Here is a 16,519-nt window from a genome sequence, read left to right on the forward strand (position 1 = left end):
AGTCTGCATGCAAATGCGAATTCGGCAGCGCAAGAATTGGCAACTTGCACACAGATACAAATTCGACAGCGCGCAACAGCTTGTGCAAGTCGTTGGTTCGACTTGGCACGATTTGAAACTTGGACAAAGGATTGTCCAAGGCATGCAATAAATCAGCAGTAGACGCAGCAAGGACTGGCAATTGGGGCTACCAGATGGGCATACAGAATGTAGGTTAGTGGCAGTTATGGATATCTAAGATCATGGGGGCTGAAAACATGAGGGCTAACGAGGTGTTGCTCTCAACCCACTAAGATCATGGGAGATCATGGAGGAAAACTACCCAGTACTTGGTAGATCATAGGGTCACTATGTTCATGGGTGAGATAGTGTCCCCTTACTTCCTTAAAAGTAGGAATGAGAGTTGTGCCTTGTAAATGCTTGTCTATAAATACTTGTTGTAACTCTTGGTTGTGGAGGAGGCATGTATGGGCATGCAGCAGTAGTTGTGCCTTGTAAATGCTTGTCTATAAATACTTGTTGTAACTCTTGGTTGTGGAGGAGGCATGTATGGGCATGCAGCAGTAGTTGTGCCTTATAAATGCTTGTCTATAAATACTTGTTGTAACTCTTGGTTGTAGAGGAGGCATGTATGGGGATGCAGCAGCATGCATGGGGCATGTTCAACATGTAGGGGCATGCAAGAATATGTAGAGTGCAAGTTAGAGATAGCTTGGTGTAACATAAAATCTTTGTGCATAGCACACATACAGATTTGTGTATAGTTCTCTTTGTTTACGAGATCAATAAAGTTTGAGAAAGAGTTCCTATAAAACTTGTTGTGTACTTTGATTATTTTATTCTACTTGTGTATTCTACTTACTTAGTTTATAGGCAAACATGAGTGGGATTGGCGAGGAAAGGCTGAATCTAGTGAGGTACTAGGCTGCTGCACAGGTTTGTTTAGGAGTGAAAAATTACCCCATGACACCTTTCATGCCGGGGAGTCAGGTGGGGATTAACCGATGACCCATGAATTTGGTATTTATCTAGACACCTAAAAATGAGATTTTTTTTTTCTTTTATAAATTAAATTTATTGTCTAGATATAAAGGACATTAAAATCAAAGGTAATCATAAGAGTCCTTCTCCATTAGGATACAAAGTAGGTTTGTTTTTGCAATAAAAAAATATTTTTAAATTTTTTTGAATTTATTTATTTTAAATTATATATATAAATTTTTTTGTTATGTTAATGTTAAAAATAAATTTTTAAAAAATAAAAAATATTATTTTAATATATTTTTAAATAAAAAATATTTTTAAAAATAACTTTTATTGTATTTAAAAAAATTTCATTGTAAATTTATATATATGTTTTTTTGTTCTACCTCAAGGCAAAATTTTTAGCTCATTTGTCTTAAAAAAAATAGGGACCACAAATTCTTTTTGACATGGATATGACTCGCAGGTTAGAAACACAATCCTAGAAAAACTAGAGGTAACGGAGAAACTATAAAAACAAGTTAATTTCATTGGTGGTGGAGTCAAATACTTTGAGATTGGAATTTGATGGATATAAATCAAACCCAAAGAAATTCTCTAAAAAGAAAAAAAAAAGAGGAAAAAGTAAAAAAAAAATAATCCACTTATAAAGGTATTTATAAAGGTTTCAACTTTCATGTGATTAACACAAACCCAAAATCAATGAGGTATCTAATGGTATATACCCATTTAATGATTGTCAACTCTTTCACAAGTTTGCCTCTTTTTTGTATCCTCTCTATTAATCATAACCCCTTTTTTATTAAATGGATATTTTAGCTTTATACATACACACACACACTTGTGCCTTTAAATAGTTATTAATCGTCATCTTTAATTGAGGTGTTGGTATGTTCAAAACAAATTGAGGTGTTGGTGGTCTATTTACGAAGAATTTATGGTCAAGCACCATAAAATTACAGTGATCAAGATGGAAATCGTCCCCCCTTTCTTGGTAAACTAGCTGGGACAGTAGAAATCAAGGGATTTTCAGGATTCTTACCAATGTTAGAGGATTGGTAATGATGAAGTTGCTAAAACCATGTTACATCCAAGCATTTGAGTTTAGCAACCATGCTAAACCCGTGTCTTGGATAACACCTGAATCTAATAACTCGACATGATTTCAGATCCAGTAGCTTGAGTTTGGCAATTACTTTAGACCTAAACGTCTTGAGTTTGGTGTCAGACTCAGATGCCTATGTCTGATAACCCCTCATTATATTTATAATAAAACCATATAGAAACAATAAAAACATCCCTAAATGAAGCTTTGTTTTTTTTAAACCCAAAAGTAATTTCGTATTTAAACTATTTTAATATAAAAAAAGACGAAGAAGCCCCTCAAAACATGCATATCTTTCACCCCCTTAAGGACATAGTTATATTTTCACTGTTGATTTTTTCTTAAAAAAACAAAAGAAGCCTCTAACCTAAAAATTAAAATTTTGTGCCTTTTAAACCCATGACTCTTGGGACTAGTGTGATTCCAGACACATGGCGCAGACCTAACATGGGTACCACATCTAAGTTGCTTGAGTTAACATGCTTCTAAACCTATAATGCTTGAGTCTTGTATGGGTATTAGCTTGGACTTGATAGGATTGTCAAATCTAATACACTTAGACTTGAAATTGTTATTAAACTCAAGTATCTTTCCTCTTCTAATTCACTATTATTTTTTTTTGTGATTTGAGTTGTAAAAATTTAACAGAAAAGGAGAGAGAAGAAGCAATGAATAATAATAATAAAAAAAAATTAAAGAGATATTTATCTGCTCATAAAAAGATGATAAATTAAAAATAAAATTATTATTACAATTCATAATAAAATATCTTTGCATTTACAATGATTTCTTAATATCATTTAATTTTTATTATAATAAAAACATAACGTAAAACTTGGGGATTCCATCATCCCTTTAAATAACTCTGATGTCGTTATCCTCATCCTATTTTATGATTTAACCAAGGGGGCGAGTCGTTACTTCAAAAGGAGAATTTAATCCTACCATCTCCAAATTCTTTCAGATTGTATTCATTCTAACACCCATTCTCCTCTTCCAGGACTGAAGCAAAACCTAAAAAGGTTGTACTACTAACGAAGTCTTCCCTAAATATGGGGACTATAATGACACTTTTAATCAGTTTCTCAGTTCCTGTGGATTGCGGGCCACCACTGATTCTACGGGACAGAATTCATCTCAGACAGCATTTTCTCATCCTCTCCTCTCCAAAAATAAATAAATAGATAAGTGAAGACCAAAAAGGGTGAGCTAATCCATTTTATTAAAAGAAGTTCAGGGAATGTAGCCGTGAATTTAAATACTTTGTTGACCCCACCATGAAAATGACCACTCAGTTTTTTCTGAGATATACTTGTACTTTGTTTTCTTTTTTTTTTTTTTAAATATTTCTAAATTTTTTGAGTTTTTTTAATAATTTTATATTATTTAATATAATGATGTAAAAAAATAATTTTTTAAAAAAATAATAAAAAATTATTTTAAAAAATACTTTAATAAACCATCCCCACCAAAAATATAAATTAATACCTTGTTATTTATAGTTAAATGATTATAAAGAGAAGGTCAGAGTACTGAGTTTCCTGCAAGCAATACGAGGGATTTTCAGAGCACCTCGTCCCTCTGGTGTGAAACGATGTAACCTTAACAGCTATCCATTGACTTTTAAAAATGAACAGCAACGTGTAATTATAGTAATGCTGGTTGCAAGGAAGGAGACACAAGTAAGGTACAGATAAGCTGCAGGGTCCCACCCTATGATGAAAGTTATCGGATTATTTGATAAACCTTTCGAGGCTCACCGATTTGTTTTCTCCCTAAAGTTAGGGTAATTCTATTGATGATCAGTGTCATGTTCCGGATTGCAAATGGGCACTTTGAACCCAACAAATTTTATTCATAAAAACCAATGCTACATATGATATTAATAAAATATCAAGAATGTTTTTCGTTGAGTTCTTTGCTCTGAATAAAAAAATTATAATGACATTTAAATAATTAAATTATATTTCTTAATCTTTAAAAAATATTGCTAGAGAATACCTTAAAAATACAAAGAAAAACCTTCTATGTTATTCTTCAATTCAACTTAATTACTTAAATTGCTAAATAAGATATATTAAGATATAATTTATATTATTTTTTGTTATATATATTCTCTCTATTGAATATCTTTTGAACTTAAAACTTATATAATTTTTTAGTATTTTATGTTTAATTTTTATTAAATAAATAGAAATAATAAAATTTAAATTTATAATTATTTAATTATCAAAACTTTGATATTATATAAAACAACAATTCAATATAATAATTTAAATTGTTAAATAAAGTTTTAAAATATAATTTATATTATTTTATAAGATATATATTCTTTTATTTTGTTAATTTTACACGTCAGATTTGCCCTATACTGGCACAGATATTGCTAGTTAATTATGCAATTATATATTTCTTTTCATATCTTCATCATGGACGTCGTCGTCGTCGTCATGCAAGTCCACAACAGCTAAAGTCTATGGGCATCGTGGTTGTGTCATCGCATCATAATTTAGAACACCAGCAAATGATTCGGAAGTAGAACTCCATCTTTTTAAGGCCCCGCAGGATACATAGGAAAACCCATGTATGACGTGTCCACTTGATTGTTTATTCTGTATGAAATGCCGATTGAGTGCTTAGCAATCATGGTCATCATGTTTCGTACATGCCATCCTGAGACCAGTTCGTACAGAGTCTAGACAGCTTCAACCCACCATCACCACTTTGCATTGCAAATTCGATCCCGACTGCTTGTGCTTGACAATATTTTATAATTTATCCCGAAGCCTCTTAGAGCTCACAATATAGCAACCCTCCAAGTTTACTCTCGTCTCGTTTAAATAATGTGAAATGATTGATGACTGAGCAATCAATTGAACTAAATATAATTAAGTTAGTAATTTGAGCTACGAGTTAAATAAAGAGTTTAATTGAAGTATTAATAATTAATTAAAAGGGAGATCGGTGATTATGAATAGTTAATTAGACATCATTTCTGGATATTCCTTTCGATTAATATATCCTATAATGTATAGCAACAAGGAAGGGCATGATGCAAGTCAAGGAGATCTTTCACAGCATATGCCATATTCCATGTGAACCAGAAACTAAGTCAACACCCATTGCCACTTACATTCCCGGAATTACCACCTGACGGTGGTTAACTGACTGCAGGGAGAATCTTGAGGTTGTTGATTTGACTTTCACATGCATTCTCTTCTAACTATTTTACCTTTAAATCTGCTTTTTGGACGAACATTTTACGATGTTAATGAGAACGGGTTCGTTGTGCTATTTCTTACCTTGAAATTTAATTTTTGAGGATTTTTAAAAACATTAGCATAATAAATTAAAAATATTAGTGAAATAATTAAAAATAAAATAAAATAACATACTTTCAACCCGTTGTGATTTAGAAACACAATATTCATGAAATACTTGAATTATGAACCACGACAATTGACACTATCGCTAAATGAATCCCAACCTGCCTTTTTCCCCTCAATAAAAACAAACCCAGTCATGGTGTTTTGTAATTTCAAGACTATCGTGTATAGATGTGTTGACAACATGACATGAAAAAGCTTGTGCACAAGCAACTATGATTTTTTGTGTGAAATGAATATACTATTTTCACACAACCTGTTAATAAAGAAATATCCATGCGTATTGCAGCAATTTCAACTGTATGCGCACGACATCAGCCGGGAATGCAACTGCAACTAGCAGAATCTCAAATGCATTTGACATTACCTAATTAAACCAAAATAAAGTGATTGTTTTGTTAATCTCTGTTGTACTCGGATATCGAGTTAATCTTAAAAATTTGTTTTTAAAAAATACATTTTTAGTATTTTAGTTTTTGATTTAGAATAATTTTGTTCAAGAAATCACTACCTAATATTATAATCACTAGAAACTCTAACTAATCAATAAAAATTCTATAGTACAGGACTAGTTATATATAAAAAAAGATGTTATCACCCCTTAAGCGTCTTATCTAAAGTAGACTGCATTGCTGGTTTTATCTAAAATTATTAAACATTTATTAGTTTAAGCTATTATAATTTGCTTATAATGTTATTGACTCTAGCGTCAATAAATATTCCAATACTTCCAACTTTGGTATTGGTAAATATTATATAGCTATAAAATAAATTTAGATCAATATTTTTATTCCTAACTCTAACATTAGTGAATAAACAGATAAAATAAATTTATTTTTATGCATGCACATATATATATTTTTTTCTAGTTAAATAAAATAAAATACAATAAATAATATAAATTAAAACTAATATTTTTATTTCTAATTCTGTCGTGAGTCAATAAATTATATCTAATTAAAATTCACTTGCATAGTATAAATGCTATTTCACTATGAAGAATGTAAGAAAAAAAGGTTACTTACCTGTTTTGCTGGAGGCGATGGAGACGATGATGAAGCTCTGGCTGGCCAACACTACTTCCTCTCCTCTGCTCCTTCTTCTGCTTTGTTTACAAGCACAATATGCAGAGAATGAAAGGAGAAACGAAAGAGCATGCTTGCTTCGGGAGGCGAAGATGCTTATCACGCTGATGGATTCTCGCCAATTTCTTCCCTTTATCTTCCTTCTGTGTTCACCTGTCTGCGTATTCCTTTTGTTTTCTCAGCAGCTTTTGAAGTCGAGAAGATGATGAAGAAGCCGACCTGTTGGGAATTTGTTTTGATTCTGGGTTTTTGTTGTTTGCAGGGACAAAGGCAATGGCAAGGCCAATACTCGTCTCTGTGTATTGCTGCTCTCTTGTTCTCTCCGTCTCTCTGTGTATTATTTCTTTCTCTAGATTTATGCTCTGTTTTTCTGTATTTTGTTTTTTTGCATCTGTCTTTGTTTTTGCTCTCTGGTTTTTGGTCCTCTGTTTTTGCTTTGATCTCCTCCTTTTTATCTAGGTTTTTCTTGCTCTTTTATTGACTCCCTGGCTGATTGTCTCTAATCTTCCACAAACGAGATCGTGGACGAGAGACGTGGTCCTCGATTGGATCGAATCCGTTGCAGATTTTCAGCCTTGTTGAATGAGGATGGAGAAGATGAACACGGCTGTTCCACTAGCAACGGCGACGTTTCAAGCAGCAATGGACATTTTCATTTTAACCCTTGAACTTTGGAAATTTGGCAATTGGACCTTTAAGCAATTAAAAATTCCTTTTAATTTTGCTCCTTTGAATTAATTTCAATTAAATCCCTAAATTATAACACTGCTTACAAAATAGTTCTTAATTCCTGGATTGTTCAATTTGATCCTTAATTAATTCTTTTAATTTTTCCTTTTTGGATTAATTTCAATTAAATCCCTAAATTATAAGATTGTTTACAAAACAGTCCTTAATTTCTAAATTGTTCAATTTGACCCTTAATTAAATCTTTAACTTTTAATTCTTTTAAAATTAATCAATTAACTCTCAAATTTTATAATTACATCCCCAAACTTCAAATTTTATGTTATCTTAACCCCATTGTCAATTACATTTAATTTTTATTATTTTATTTAAAAATTGAGTTACTACAATCTCTTTAATAAAAACATCAGCTTTAATCATCTATGAAGACATTCAAGATGTTTCCTTAAGAAAACAACATTTTCAGAAGCTGTCTTATCCTAAAGGAAAATAAAGCGGAATTAATTAAGAATGTAGGGACGTCAAGGTACATAGAAAGTCAATGTCTTCTTGTACTCAAGTGGATTGGCCTCTTTTAGAGGATGGGAGTAATAAATTTCACATCATAGAACCACAGTTAAGCGTTTTCTATGGTTTGTTTGTCAGAAGTAGCCTCTAATAATAATGAAACGGGTATGCCTGGAAAGAATTTCAGAAGGAAATGGATTAGGCCTTGTGTTCTTTGAGGTCGATTGATTTCTCTGTGGATGTGGACCATGTACTTCATCTATTTCAAGCTTGCCTAATGCCAAGGGGTTCTAATATAAATGTCCAAAGCGTGACTGCGAAGAAAAAGGCCTAAGGCCCGATAAATTGTGAGTGCGATGGCATTTATTAGAAACTAACTTATTCAATTCTCGAACGAATAAGCCCATCCTGACTTCGGGCATGATTTTTGTCCATTCATGATCGAAGCTTTCTGGGCCTGGGGTGTGTGATTGCCGGGAAGCCTGTTCAAATTTACACTGATGAATGAAGAAACACACGGACGATACTATATTTACACATGAACAGAGAGAGAATCAGACACAAATAATAAGCAGTTGCCAAAAATTGTCAACCTAGAGCTAGCAGGAAGCCAGCAACATCTTGGAAAAAGAAAGGAAGAGAACATTTTAAGTGGAACCCTCTGTCGCCTGCAATATTCTCAATTTTAAATGAGAAACTTTAAGGGACTCCAGGAGCACTTACGATCGCCTCAAAGAGACCTCGAATTTCAATCCCCCATGATGTAATTCATGGATTCCCAAATTTGAAGTAACAAAAGTGGATTTTGTGCCACAATAATTTCAAATAGAACTGTCATTGCCCCACAAGCGATCTAAGATAATGAAGAATAAATTAACTGTCCGGAAGATCAATGCCAGAATCTCACGCTAGATTTTCACTTGCACTATAACACGCCATTGGAAAGGTTAAGACTTGAAAGAGAACCCACTCTTTAAGGTCATTGTTAATGTTTGTTAGGTACAATGGACCTGATACAAGTGATATTTCCAAGAATCCAGTATTTAGGCAAGGTTGTTACGTAAGGAGAATAAGGAATGTAACAATGAAAACAGTGTGGGCAATGGCAATTGCCACTCATCATGCATTCATCATGTTTTTCAATAATGTTCCTCTGTTACGGCTATGCCATTCTTTTGTACATGTAACAGAACCATTGTAATCTACTACATGCAATGGGATAACGGTCAACTTTGCAGATATAGATTACCACTATTCGTGTAATCGAAGAGATAAGCGTTCTATTCCCCTACGTGGCAGGTGAATCTCTTGTTGAAGCTGGCAAATGCCCGCAAGAAACCCATTTATTTATCTATTTATCGTCTAGATGGGTTAGGTGTGAAGTCTACCTTCGTACAAGATCCAATCTCGATTATGTTTCTGCGGAAGTATCTACTCGTTACGGAATCTTAAGTATCAAAGTAATTGATGTTATGTTAGAACCTGGCTTTCTGGGCAACTGGGATCAACTTTCAGTAAAAAAGGGGGCATCCATGTCCGTCTTTGACAGACCAACACCCGACTTTGGGACGTACTAGAGTCATGTCTGTAGTTCGTGGTTTAAATCTTGTGTTTTTTCTAGTTTCTCTCCTATTATAATATTCGTCAATAATTACATAATTACTGGAGGTTTTTCAAAACAAACTTCTAATCCATGTTGTCAAAAAACAAAAACAGAAGTGCTTGTTCATCACCCGGGCAAGTTATCTCTTATTCAGTGTTCAAGATAGAAAGGTTTGCTGTTAAGCTAAAAAGGTAGTCAAGAAAGAAAATAAAAGCTGTAAGATGAATTGAATTAAAAGCGTGCATGGGTCTGCCTGGAGAATTAAAATGAGATGAGAGGAGCTCTCTATTTTATGAAACAAATGACCTAAACTTCTGTTTTAATAACGCTAAATTACTTCAGGAATCTTCCATGATTTTTTTCTGCCACATCGCACGTTCCTTTTCATTAACAAGTCTCGTAATCAGTAGATTAGAAGTTCCCATATGTGCTGGTCGATGCTTCGCAGCTTCTCCCTGAAACTTTCTTATCTTGATCACTCTCTTTCATAGGAATCGACCAACTCACATCTGCTCAATGGGAGATGTTTATTTTGGGTGTAATCAATATTAAATATCATTATGTGCATGGAATACTCGTATGTGATGCTTATCGAAAAACTAATTGACCAGTTTTCAAGCACTATATCACTTGGAGAAGGCATTATAAGGCAGAGTTGAGGAAACACCATGTAATTTTTAATGATTCCTAGGTGCTATATCTAGATACTGCCACTCACATAAAGCACATACGTGAACGTCCAACAGTGCTGATGAAAGCATTAATCGAAAAATCAATTATCGGAATCTTTTCACACCATCTTTTTGACCTTCTGTGCTGTAGATGAAGATGAAGGATTTAATGTTAGAAAGACTCCAAGCCAGTGAACTTACTTATCAAGAATCAATAAACCTTCTAATCTGATTTTTCTCACTTCTAAGGAAAAGGAAAGGATAAACGATGAGAATGAATTCCCCTGACAATGAAACCTCCACTATGACCTACACTAACAAATGACCATGGTGTTCCTAAACAACCACCTAAAACCCTTTCGGAATATTATTTGTAAATAAAATAACAGGTATGTATACTAGGAGTAGGGTGGAATGGTGCCCCTCTTAGCTGTAACAGTGCTCCCAACACCAAATTTTGGCTTCTTCGCTGCAGGTCTCAGTATTTGGAAAGAACATTGTGGATTCTCATCCATGGTCATCATGGCACCAGCATTGTCAAACTGCCTGCTTATTTCATAATCTGCCAATTCCAAAAAAATTCAGCAGGCCAACTATTAAAACATCACCTAGATCTCATTTTTTTAGTGCATATTGCCCAATGAACCCTGTGTGCTATGATTATAAAGGAACAGAAGGGAATATATTCTGAAATGAAAATTTTAAATCATTTAGGCATTAGATGAATGCACTCACCGCTTTTATCCACGTCTCAAAACCAATGTCAAAAAATGTCATCACATTCCCCATAAAGAACAGAGTTTTGGCAGTTTCCCATGAGCCTTGATCACTAACCAATTCAAATTCCAATCAATATATACATAACAAATCCACTTAGACGTGACAATCTGCTTTGACTGTCCTAACATGAAAAATTCAATTGACATTATAAATATGGCTGGGAGAAAAATAATGGGGTTTTATAAAAGGATATTTACTACAAATCTTGATAGGAGCTTCAAGCTCTAGAAGATTGGGCTGCTTCAGGAAAATTCCCTCGGAGTGACGCAAAGTTGCCTAATTTCAGCCTCGGAAAGCTGATCCTGGTTTCCCCCAACTTCAAGCAACCTATTAATGATTCCATCAAGAACAAAAGGCTCCATTTTTTATTTTATTTTTTTGCCTCTGTTAAGTCTTCTGACTAAAATAAAGGGGTGAAAATAGATTAAAGGGAATAGGGATCTCTTTGGGGGTCTGGGTTTCTTTGTAGTGGAGTAAAGAATGAATGGTGTTTTTTTGAAGGAGAAAAAAGATAAGTAAAAATAACAAAATTAAAATTTTACAAGATATAAAAAGAAGTTGAAATCGAACCAAAACCTGTTTAAACCCACTAATTTTGGTTTATTTTTATTTTTTATGTTAAAAATAAAAAATTATATTATTTTTTAGGATTTTTTAGATTTTTTTAATGGGCTTGGTTTGGTTCTTTTCAGTTTGGTTTATTTTTCTGGTTTGGTTCAATTTAGTTTGATTTTTTAATTTCACATTTAGAAAACTAAAATCCAACCCAATTAAATATTTTTTTTAAATATTCTAATTAGATTAATCAGTTTTTTTATAGTTAAATTTTTTAATTTTTTTAATTAATTTTCTTAATTTAATTAATTTTTCATTTTTTTTTCTAACACCTAAGTAAAAGCAAGCAGCGAGTGTTTCGAGTAGTAGAAAAGGAGCGGCGAGGTAAAATGGACCCCATAAAGCTCTTCCCTCGAGAGAAAGAAATGCTGATAATGACAGCGATCATGACGCTTGTTTTCTTTGAAAATTCTCAAGGGGGGCGGCAGGCTGCGACCACTCAATTGAAGCGTTCAGGCCTTTTCGGAAAGTGATGGTGGTGGACCACTGTCCATTGCCACTTGAGAGCCCGGCCTTATCTCCATCTCATATTCACATCTTATGCCTTCTCTTTGGGCTGATGAAAAATTGCTACCTCTTGGGAGCTCTGTGGTGACCTTGAATATTATCCTCAACCAACCATCACAGAAAAGGGCTCCGAAGAGAGGTGGACATGGTTACTTAGGTTCTGTTTGATTTAAGATATAGTGTTAAAAGATAAAATATTAAAGATGTAAAAAGTGCTTAAAGGATAAAATATTGAGAATATTTCATTTCCGTGTAAGAACCATGTATAATGGTGGAATCCAATAAATTTAAATTTAAAATCAAAATTTAAATTATATATAATAAAATATAATATATAATATTTATTAGTGGCGCCTATTGATTATTTGTAAAGAAATAATAGAAAATAAATGGTTAGTTAGAAAAAAATAGAACTTGCACGAGTCTTAAAAATTCTCTCCTCTCGACATTTTGTTTCCCCATCCTACGCGTACCTCTTAAATTTTACTCTCCATTCCTAAAGTTTTTCTAACATAGGTAAAACTAGGTTTTGAAAAGTATTTAAAAATATAGTAGTAATGGTTTTTTAAAGTATGTATTATTTGAAATATATTAAAATTATAATTTTTTTTTAATTTTAAAAAAATATTTTTAACATCAATAAATCAAAAAAATAAAAAAAATATTTGAAAACAAAATAATTTCAAAATACAAGGACAAACTAAACTCTTCCTGCCAACCTGGTCCAATTATAACCTAGGCTGCTATAATAGGAAAAGTCCATGTCTAGTTCCCTATAAAAATCAACAAAGCTTTAAATGCCCGCACAATTTGACAAGTGGCCGACGACATTTGTAGCCAGTTCAGTGAAACATTTATGGAGTACCAGATTGAGCTTCTTATCTCAGCCCTTAACTAGTTAGCGACATGCACACCATCACATGGATTTTATTGGAATTATAATTAAAACCCAATTAATCTCGTCACATGGTAACTCCTCGACCTGGCTTTTAAATTGAGCCGTGTTTCAAAATAAACAAACAAGGTATGAGTTGATTCACTGTGGCTCAATTAATCTAGCTTATCTCATTTGATTTTAAAAAAAAGTTAAAAACAGTGTGGGTCTAATTATTTTTTATAGAAAAACATTAGTGATATTATATTAAATTAATTCAAATTAAATTAGATTAAAGTCAGAAAACTTATGAATTATGTCATGCTTCTAATCAAATTTAATAACCTTATTTTTTAAAATTTATTATATATTTAATTAAATAATTATAAAAATATTTTTTTATAAAAAAATAACAAATAAGTTTATCGATAAAAAATGCATTTCTTGAGCCTAGATTTCATTTACTTATCAATGTATCTCTTGAATTTTTAAATGAAAGTAATTTTTTATTATAAACTTTGTTTTTAAAACAAAAACTTACTATGATCTTAAAAACATGTTTAAAAAAATTAAAACAATATCTCTTGTATGTGATTGAAGAATTTTTTTTAATAAATATGATAAAATAATGTAGAAAACCCATCAAATGTTTTTTAAAAAGGTAAATTTATTTTTATTGAATATTCATGAGCAATATTTTATTTCTTGTTTTGCATAATAAGTATTAATAATTGAAAATAATTGTTAAAACCATCATAAAAAATATTATTTAAGAATCATGGTAAAATTGAATAGTGATTTCAATATCATATATCATGTTAAGCCTTTTTATCACAATACATTTCAATGAAAATAAAAGGTAAATAATATATATTTTTTTTAAAAGAAAATAAAGGAGATGGAAAATCAGGATAAGGTTTTTACACCTACAAATTTTTTTTTAAAAAAATACTTTTAAAATATTAAGAAATCAATTTCTCAACTCAAAACATTCTTAAATCAATTTAAAAATACAAAAATAAATCAGGAAAAAAAACTTTCTCAATCCTTGTTTATTTTTTTCCGATAATATAAAAATTTAAAAACATCTCAATGATACTTTTTTTATTAAAAGGAGCACAATAACATTAAATTTGGGTGATTGATTTTTTTTTTTGTTGTTTAATTTTTGGTGACTCTCCTTCTGTCTTCTTTCTCAAATTCAAAAATTAAAATGTAACGGGAAAATAAAATTTTGAAACAAAACATAAAATTTTGAAACTAAAAAAACAAAAAATAAAATCAGAAAAGTCCTACAAGATAAATTTCTTTAAAAAGGCACTAGATGAACAATACCAATAAAGGAAAAACATTATTTTTTGTTTCATTGTCAATTTTGGTCTCTAAATTTTAGTTTTTTGTAGGCAATAAATTGATTTTTTCATGTAAAATCGAGTAATATTTTTTTTATATCGTAATAACTATATAAAAAATAAATCAAAATAAATAAATAAGTTTAATTTTAAATCAATACAACATGGAAAAACAAAATAAACAAAAAACTTAATGATCAAAACAAAAAATAAATAAAGGAATGAAAAAGAAAAAAATTATTGTTTCAATCTATAATCCATAATCGTAACTTGATGTATAATAATTTTTCTGTTTTTTATTATTTTTCTTACAATTTAGTGAAGCAAACATTTATTATATAACTATACTTGTGGTAATCACGCTCATTAATTGATCAGTACTTTCCGGGAGGGAAAATGATTTTGAATGCTATCTATATATCTGAAATGCTTCCCTGTATAAGCCACATTAAGCAGCCACCATGTGAAAGGTTTGAATCAACTTTTGCTTGCAATTGTAACTTAGGTTTGAATCAACTTTTGCTTGCAATTGTAACTTTTCCTCTCTGTTTTTTATGTGAGAATTGCTGTTGCGATGTAAGTGCAGCTTTAAGCCGGAATCCAGTGAAAGCAAAAGATCATTAAAATCATATATACCTTTCTTCCTCACATGGTGTAAACAACTTAGCATTTGCCCCCATTTTCAAAATTTTCGACTCAATGGGACCTAAATGCACCCTTCACATAAAATCACACCTTTCCTCCTCACATGGTATGGTATGAACAACTTAGCATTTGCCGACCTAAAAGCATAACTTGAAGCCTGATTCAAGTGAAAAGCAAAAGATAATTAAAATCATACCCTCACATGGTATAAACAACTTTGCATTTGCCCCCATTTTCAATTTTTTCAACTCTTTTGATACCAGTTCACAACCTTGTACTTTTTTTCTTCGAAAAAGTTTTCAATTAACATTTTTTTTAATTTTTTTAATTTTTTAATTAATATGGTGATGTTAAAAATAAAAAAAAATATTATTTTAATATATTAAAAAATTAAAAAAAAACAATCTACACTCCACTACTCCACTTCCAAGGAGACTCCTAAAATCACATCTTTCTTCCTTCACAGGGGCCATTTGCCCCCATTTTCAACTTCATGGGACCTAACTGCACCCACCACAGTTATGTCTCAATTAAATATTAAATTTACCCTTGACTTTTCTCTCTAAAATACGAAATGCATAACAATGAAAGATTGGACACGTGTACGTCGAGGAAGGGTCCGAAACTAGCATTAAAGGGCAACACTTTCTTCTGATTTTTCACCACGAGAAACCTCAAAATGCAAATGACATCCTTGTTAGTGTTGTTCGTGGGAGTGGTTGTTTTAGTCACTCCCTCTTTCGCAGATCCCGACAAACCGCCTACGTATGGGCCTACGCCACCTTATTTGAAGCCTTCTAAGGTAGAGAAGCCATTCCCAGAACACAAGCCTCCGGTCTACAAGCCTCCAAAGATAGAGAAGCCACCAGTCTACAAGCCACCAAAGATTGAGAAGCCACCAGTCTACAAGCCGCCAAAGATTGAGAAGCCACCGGTCTACAAGCCACCAAAGATTGAGAAGCCACCGGTCTACAAGCCTCCTGTTATAGTGAAGCCACCACCCTTTCACAAGCCATTGCCACCTTATAGTCACTATCCGGGACACCCTCCAGTTGAAAATGCTGAATATATCAAACCAAAAAACTGAATTAAACTTTATATATATAGTTATGCAGGAGTACTATTAGTAGCTGAGAATAAGTGCCATGGCTGAAGTTCATTAATTAGGCTTTCTAGTGCGTTTTCTATATCGATCAGTTACACACTGCTAGTGAGGAAAGCTAAACTTTATTATGCAAACCAGTGAACTTCATTTGCAGGAATGTTTATGAATATATTCGATCTTGTGTATTTGGTGCGAGCGTACGACGAGGTTTTGAGTGGTTAAACCATCTTCAATTATTAATCGCTTTTCACTGGTGAAATTAATCCATGTTAATTAGTAAAAGTGGTGATCCTTCCCTCATTTCAACCAATACATGTGCTTCTATCCTCAAGCGTAAAGAATTAACAACTCAATGACTGTCGGCATGTGTATTGCTTGTTAGATTACCAGTAACATTATATAAAACACACTGCAGAGATCAAATCTAAACGTTTTCTAGTTCTTGAGAATATGTTGATCACGAATATATAATTGTAATCGTGCGAGAAATTTCCATTGCAAGATGATATAAAAAATATTAAAAATTGTTATAAAACCACCCCCCCCCTCGTTCATTCTATTTGCTAGGCATAATGAGTATAAAGACCTCAATTTTTTTTTTTCATCCCATCTT

General features: G+C 32.2%; 2 long non-coding RNA genes across 2 annotated transcripts; both read right to left on the reverse strand.

The window, feature by feature from the left end:
* Positions 1 to 9,615: 9,615 nt before the first annotated feature.
* LOC105129932 (uncharacterized) lies at positions 9,616 to 10,364 on the reverse strand. Its single transcript, XR_843154.1, has 2 exons — positions 10,271 to 10,364; positions 9,616 to 10,173 (listed from the first exon to the last, which is right to left on the reverse strand). It is a non-coding gene; the product is annotated as an uncharacterized LOC105129932 (long non-coding RNA).
* A 73-nt stretch (positions 10,365 to 10,437) lies between these two features.
* Positions 10,438 to 11,264, reverse strand: LOC105129931 (uncharacterized). Its single transcript, XR_843153.1, has 2 exons — positions 10,764 to 11,264; positions 10,438 to 10,590 (listed from the first exon to the last, which is right to left on the reverse strand). It is a non-coding gene; the product is annotated as an uncharacterized LOC105129931 (long non-coding RNA).
* Positions 11,265 to 16,519: the final 5,255 nt, after the last annotated feature.

This window comes from Populus euphratica, unplaced genomic scaffold, assembly GCF_000495115.2.
Source record: "Populus euphratica unplaced genomic scaffold, PopEup_1.0 scaffold17.1, whole genome shotgun sequence".
Classification (NCBI taxonomy): Eukaryota; Viridiplantae; Streptophyta; class Magnoliopsida; order Malpighiales; family Salicaceae; genus Populus; species Populus euphratica.